This window comes from Eschrichtius robustus, chromosome 16 (genome assembly GCF_028021215.1).
Source record: "Eschrichtius robustus isolate mEscRob2 chromosome 16, mEscRob2.pri, whole genome shotgun sequence".
Taxonomy (NCBI): domain Eukaryota; kingdom Metazoa; phylum Chordata; class Mammalia; order Artiodactyla; family Eschrichtiidae; genus Eschrichtius; species Eschrichtius robustus.
This window is the reverse complement of record NC_090839.1, coordinates 10,999,572-11,006,147: the sequence shown is the minus strand read 5'-3', so window position 1 is coordinate 11,006,147 and position 6,576 is coordinate 10,999,572.

Genomic DNA, 6,576 nt, shown 5'->3' with positions numbered 1-6,576 from the left:
AAGGAGAGGTGGAAATAAATGACAGACCTGGAGAGGAGAACAAAGATGGCTGGCCTCTGTCACACTTCTTACTCCTGGGAAGTGAGTTAATTCTGATATATATCAGGAAACAATCAGGTGGACAGAGTAGGAACTAGTTCATACTGTAAAGACAGATGTCCTAAAGTTAGGCAGTTTTGCTAGTTCCTGCAAACGTGGCTGTCAGTGGGACAGGCAACAGAAGTTGACCCTGACTGATTGAGAGAAGGGCTTATTAAAGTGATCTGAGGGCTTCCCTGGTGGCGCAGTGGTTGACAATCCGCCTGCCAATGCAGGGGACATGGGTTTGAGCCCTGGTCCGGGAAGATCCCACATGCCACGGAGCAACTAAGCCCGTGCGCCACAACTGCTGAGCCTGCGCTCTAGAGCCCGCAAGCCACAACTACTGAAGCCCACGCGCCTAGAGCCCGTGCTCTGCAACAAGAGAAGCCACCGCAATGAGAAGCCTGTGCGCCAAAACGAAGAGTAGCTCCCGCTCGCCGCAACTAGAGAAAGCCCGCACACAGCAACGAAGACCCAACATAGCCAAAAATAAATAAAATTTTAAAATTAAAAAAAAAAAAAAGCTTTAAAGTGATCTGCGGTGCTTTTGAGAATTTGGGGGAAGACTCGAAACTGTACTTCCAGGAACGATGCCCAAAACCATGCACAGAACTGACCTGAGAACTCTGTCCATGCTGTGCTGCCCCATCTAGTAGTAGAGGAAGCTGCCAGCACAGCCTCACCAAACTCACCTGACTTGGCTCCATGCTCTTCCAGAAAGCCCAACACCTCAGCCACAGCTTAGGGGCCAGAGAGCAGAGTTGCTTTCCACCACTCTTTTCTGAGTCAGTCTTATGAGGGTGTGTCTGGTAAGTAGAGCCTGGTCACATGCCTTCATCCTAGCTGCAAGAGCCGCTGGGAATTCGAGTTCTGACGTCTACAGTAGGGAGGTTGAACTCATAACCTGGGATTTTTCTCAAATTAGGGAAAGATTTTTCAGAAGATTGGCTGTTAAGAATATGACAAGTATCCATTACAGGACCCAGATCTTTTTATTCTTTGAAATTCTCTTTTCTCTTGTAACTAGCTTTTTACAATCAGACGGGATTTGAACTAGATAACTTTTTTCCTTTTCATTGAACATCAGGTGTACCAGTTACCATTCTAAGCTCTGGGATAAAGAAAGATGAACAAGAGGGAATTCCCTGGTGGTCCAGTGGTTAGGACTCTGCGTTTCCCCTGCTGGGGGCCCAGGTTCAATCCCTGGTCAGGGAACTAATATCCCACAAGCTGCGAGGTGCAGCCAAGAAAAAAACAAAACGAGATTTCCTATTGCTATAGAGTTTACATTTAAATGGGCAGGGGGAGACAAGTCAACAAGTAAGTTAGTGATAAATGCTATAAAAGACATAAAACTGTGATGTATTGGGGTGGGGAAGGGGAAGCTATTTTGAATAGATTCAGAGAAGGGTTGACATGAAACACAAAGCCTGAGTGGTGAGAAGAAGCCAGTTAGATCTGGGAGAACATCCCATACTGGAAGTAATACAAGTGGGAAGACCCTGAGACAAACCTGTAATGTTCGAGAAACTTGAAGAGGCAGGTCAGGCTGTGAACAGCTGGGGAGAGTAGAACAAGGTGAGGTTTAGGGAGATAGGGAACATACCATGTAGGTTGCAGACCATAATAAGGGTTTTTTATTTTAAGTAAAATAACAACTAACATTTATTGAGAACTTACTGGTGATTTGGGATTTGAACCCAGGTGGTCTGGCTGGAGAGCCTGTGCCCTAAGCAGTATGCTATGCTGACTCTCAGTGAGAGCTTTGTAATTGTTGTATATGTTTTCATTTTTGAAAAACAATCTATGCCCTGATAATCGCAGAATGGAAAGAGCTTGTATTTCAGATGCAAAAGAATTGTACTCTCATGCACTTGGTTTGCAGACCTCTCTCTAGGGAAGGAACCCCAGAGTGAAATCCCTGGGAGCCCTCTGACACACCTAGGCAATAATGTCCAGTTAATCAGGAGCCACTTTGGTCAGGGAGAGTGAGAAATAAAGTCTCAGCGTAAGGAGTCACAGCTAGTAAATGGAACGGTGGCCAAGGAGGGGGGTCAAAAAAGGGCAGTAAGTCGCCTGAGAATGTTCCCATGGGAGATGAGGTTTTTTTTTTTCTTTTTAAAGCTTGTTTATGTTTAATTAGCTGCTCCCTCCCACAGAAGCAGAGGGTCCCCTGGGAGCCTGAGGTCAGGTATGTGGCCCAGTTTGCTCTACCCAGGAGATTTCTTTATTTTCATAGGTGTGTTTTCTCAGGGTTCCATATGTAACATGAGGTAGACCTGTCCAGGTAAGAGTAAAATCTCATCACTAGAAATCATGCACCTGCCTGAAGATTAAGGATAATTCTGGAGTTGGTTGGGAGTATTAGGAAGACTACTATGGTGCAGGAGTGGGAAAATATTTTGCAATAAAACAGTAAAAGGGGTTAATTCATACCTTTGATGAACTATAATTTCCAGAGCACTCAGGATGTGGGAGAAAGCTAATCAAATCAGCCCAGAATTTGGGTGATAAATAGTATATATACAGTTTACTATAATTTACTATGAAGTCCTATATATTGACACTGATTCTGGTTTCTAATCTTTAGTCCAATTATTCAGAATTAAAAAAACAACAAATTGTGACTTATCCAGGTGTTTTGTTCCTGACTATTAATGCCATTTGTTGGACAGGTTGCTGAAGAAAAGGAAAGAGAAAAGGCTTATATTTTAAAAGTTCCCCTCTTGGTGGCACCTTGGTTTAAAAGGTGTCAGAGTAGGGTGACATTGATGGAAGATGTGTGGGGCATTATTTTTAATTAGCAGTATTTTCCTTACCCAGCGCTTCCAGATGAGGGAGGCCTGAAACCAACTGGAACTTAACAGACCAAAGTTCAGGTGAGTTGAAACAGTTGACCCTCAAGTAGAAGAAATCTCCCAGGCAAGGCTTGCTATGTGTAAGAGCCAAGGGAAGCTGTGCTTTTACAATCTTGACTTAGTCTTCTGCGGTAAGCTCTGAGTTGTCTACCCAACAGCCTTCCCACTCCCACCTCCTTTTTCCTGGCAGTGCTGAAAATGTCGGACTCCTTTCCCAGCCTCCCCTGCAGTTTTGGAAGAACCTACACTTCTAAACAATGTATTCCATCAAATACAGTTCATATCTGTCTACTTCTCACTGTCTCGACTGCTGCCACCCTAATCAAGCCATCTCTCCATCAAATGTATCGCTTTTTAGGGACACACACAGCATCAATCGCACCGTGGAGCACCAAGAACCAAGTATCACTCTTAGGTCTTAAGATAACAAAAGAGGTACCTGTGTACAGCAGGGACTGCCGGCCTCATAAATGTCCTTTTGGTAATCTTGAGACCTGTGAAGGAAAACAGGACTTTTAGATCACGTTTCTCTTAGTGACATAATGAACAAGACTTATCTATTTTGTACAGAGCTCAAAGGGATTTGCAAACTCAATAACTCCAGAGGCTAGGCAAGTAAAGAAATGAGTAAAGTTGGTCAGCTAGGGACCGTGGTGAAGTAGAAACACAGGTCCCATCGAAAGCCACTATACAGCTAGCTCACTTTGCCATACAGGAACGTGGGTACAGTGTTGACAAATCTTTCAGTGTTTTAAGAAAATCTGAACGTTTGGAGTTTTCCATGAAATGTCCTAATTTTAAAATGTTGAAAACAAATTTTAAAATTCCAAAACTCTTTTCGCATTGAAATACACTCATAGGAGGCTGGATAGAACCTTTAGGCTTAAACAGGAAAAACCAAACCAAACCAAACCAACAACCAACAAAAAACCCAAAACACATGATTTGCATCTTATTTAACTTGGTGGCCATGGATGTTACTGAGTGGTAGGAGACGCCTAAAGCAGCTTTAACAGTTTGTTAACACCTGTAATCTGTGTTTTTCGTTGTTTTTGTATTTATAAGCTAATCATCTTAGTTAAACTTTTGAAGGAAAGGATACTTTTTGCTCATTTTAATGTCATGTAAGTTAATAGGTAAAGTGGTTTGAGTGATATTTTTCAAAGGACTGAAAAATTGGAATTGGGGAGCTGCATGTGCTATCAGTCAATATCGTTTGCTTTTCCTGGTATTTTGGTGAGTTGGTGATTGAATGCAATTTTTTAGAAAAACGTACCTGCATAATAGAAAATCAGAGTGAAGATGGAAGAGTATAGTGATGGAAATGAGAGTTTGCACTTGATACTTTGGGAGATTTGCACCTGTAGTGTTTTGGGCTGGATTAGACCCATAAATGAACCTTTAATAACAGCAGGAAAAAGAGTAGTAAATGGATTTTGTTTAAAAAAAAACTGTTGAAAGATGATTCACAATGATTATCTGAAAAGGAGTTTTTATTACCCTCTGAAACATTTACTTCTAATTTAAAGAAGCAATATGCCTTCAAAGCATATTGATTCACAATGATTCACAATGATTATGATTCACAATGATTATCTGAAAAGGAGTTTTTATTACCCTCTAAAACATTTACTTCTAATTTAAAGAAGCAATATGCCTTCAAAGCATCAATAGCACATGAATGTTATGATCATACTCTTTGTTTAAAAACATGCTTAGTTTTTAAAAAGTAATTCATGCTCATGGTAAATTTGAACAGCTCAAAGGTATATATACTAAACGCAGTGTGGCATCCTGGATTGAATCCTGGAGCAGAAAAAGGATATCAGTGGAAAAACTGGGGAAATCTGAATAAAGTCTATAGTTTAGCTTAGTTAATTTCTTAGTTTTGGAGAACCCCATAATTTGAAAAGATACACGCACCCCAATATTCATTGCAGCATTATTTGCAATAGCCAGGACATGGAAGCAACCTAAATGTCCATCAGTGGAGGAATGGATAAAGATGTGGTACATATATACAATGGAATATTACTCAGCCATAAAAAAGAATGAAATAAAATAATGCCATTTGCAGCAACATGGATGGACCTAGAGACTGTCATACTGAGTGAAGTAAGTCACACAGAGAAAGACAAATATCATATGATATCGCTTATATGGAATCTAAAAAATGGTACAAATGAGCTTATTTACAAAACAGAAATAGAGTCACAGATGTAACAAACAGACAAACAAAAAAGTTATGTTTACCAGGGGGAAGGGGGGAGGGATAAATTGGGAGACTGGGAATGATATATACACACTACTATATATAAAATAGATAACTAAAAAAGACCTACTGTACAGCACAGGGAACTCTACTCAATACTCTGTAATGGCCTATATGGGAAAAGAATCTAAAAAAGAGAGGATATATGTACATGTGTAACTGATTCACTTTGCTGTACAGCAGAAACTAACACAACATTGTAAATCAACTATACTCCAATAAAAATTTAAAAAATAAAAAATAAAATAATTTTAAAAATTATAATTCTCAAAAAAACTGTTTTTAGTTTTGACACATGAACCAGGGGTATATAAGATACTAACATTAGGAGAGACTGGGTGAAGGGATACAGGAACTCTGTTTACTATCTTTGCACTTTAAAGTTATTGAAAAATAAAAAGTTTAAAAGCAAAACAAAAAATAGTGTGTAAAGAAAGTGCAAGTCTTCCTTCCCACTACTAACTCCCATCCTTTCAGTTCCTTCCCTAGAGACAATCTCTGTAATCAGCCTTATACATGCATTTTTGTAGATATAGCTCTTTAAAATAAATTATATTTACACTGTTCCTATACTTTGTTTTTAAAAAAAGTAGTGTGTACTGTCCACTGTTCCACTTCCTCTCATTTCACATAGATCAGCCTCAATCTTTTACTTATTTATTTATTTGGTTGTGTTGGGTCTTTGTTGTGGCTTGCCGGCTCCTTAGTTGTGGCACGCAAACTCTTAGTTGCGACACGCATACAGGATCTAGTTCCCTGACCAGGGATCGAACCCGGGCCCCCTGCATTGGGAGCTTGGAGTCTTAACCACTGTGCCACCAGGGAAGTCCCCAGCCTCAATCTTTTAAACCGACATTTAGAGTGCCATATACATGCTCTCAGTGTTCTTTAACCAGTTCCCCCATTGAACGACATTTAGGATTTTCAGTCTTTTGCTGTTAGTAATAGTACTTCAAAGAATATCTTGATGTGTATATCTTCATACAAATACACTGAACAATAATGATAAAGTGCTTACTATGTACCCCACAGAGTTCTAGGGTTACCTGTGAGGGTTTATCTGTAGGATGAATTCCTCAAAATGGAATTCTGCCAAAAATATGTCCAGTTCAAATTTTGAGTAGCCAGTGCCAAATTCCCTTTCCAAGGGGCTGTATTAATGCATACCAACATGCCTAAGAAAGGCTATTTCCCAACACACTCGCCAGCATAGTCTTTTCAAACTTTTAGATCTTTGCCAATCTGATAGTTTTTTAAAAATCTCGTGTTATTTTATGTTTTTTATTATAAGTAATTTTGAGCAGTTTTTCATGTGCTTAAATGTCTTCTCAAATTAAAAAAAAACTGTTTATTCTTAGCTCTTTT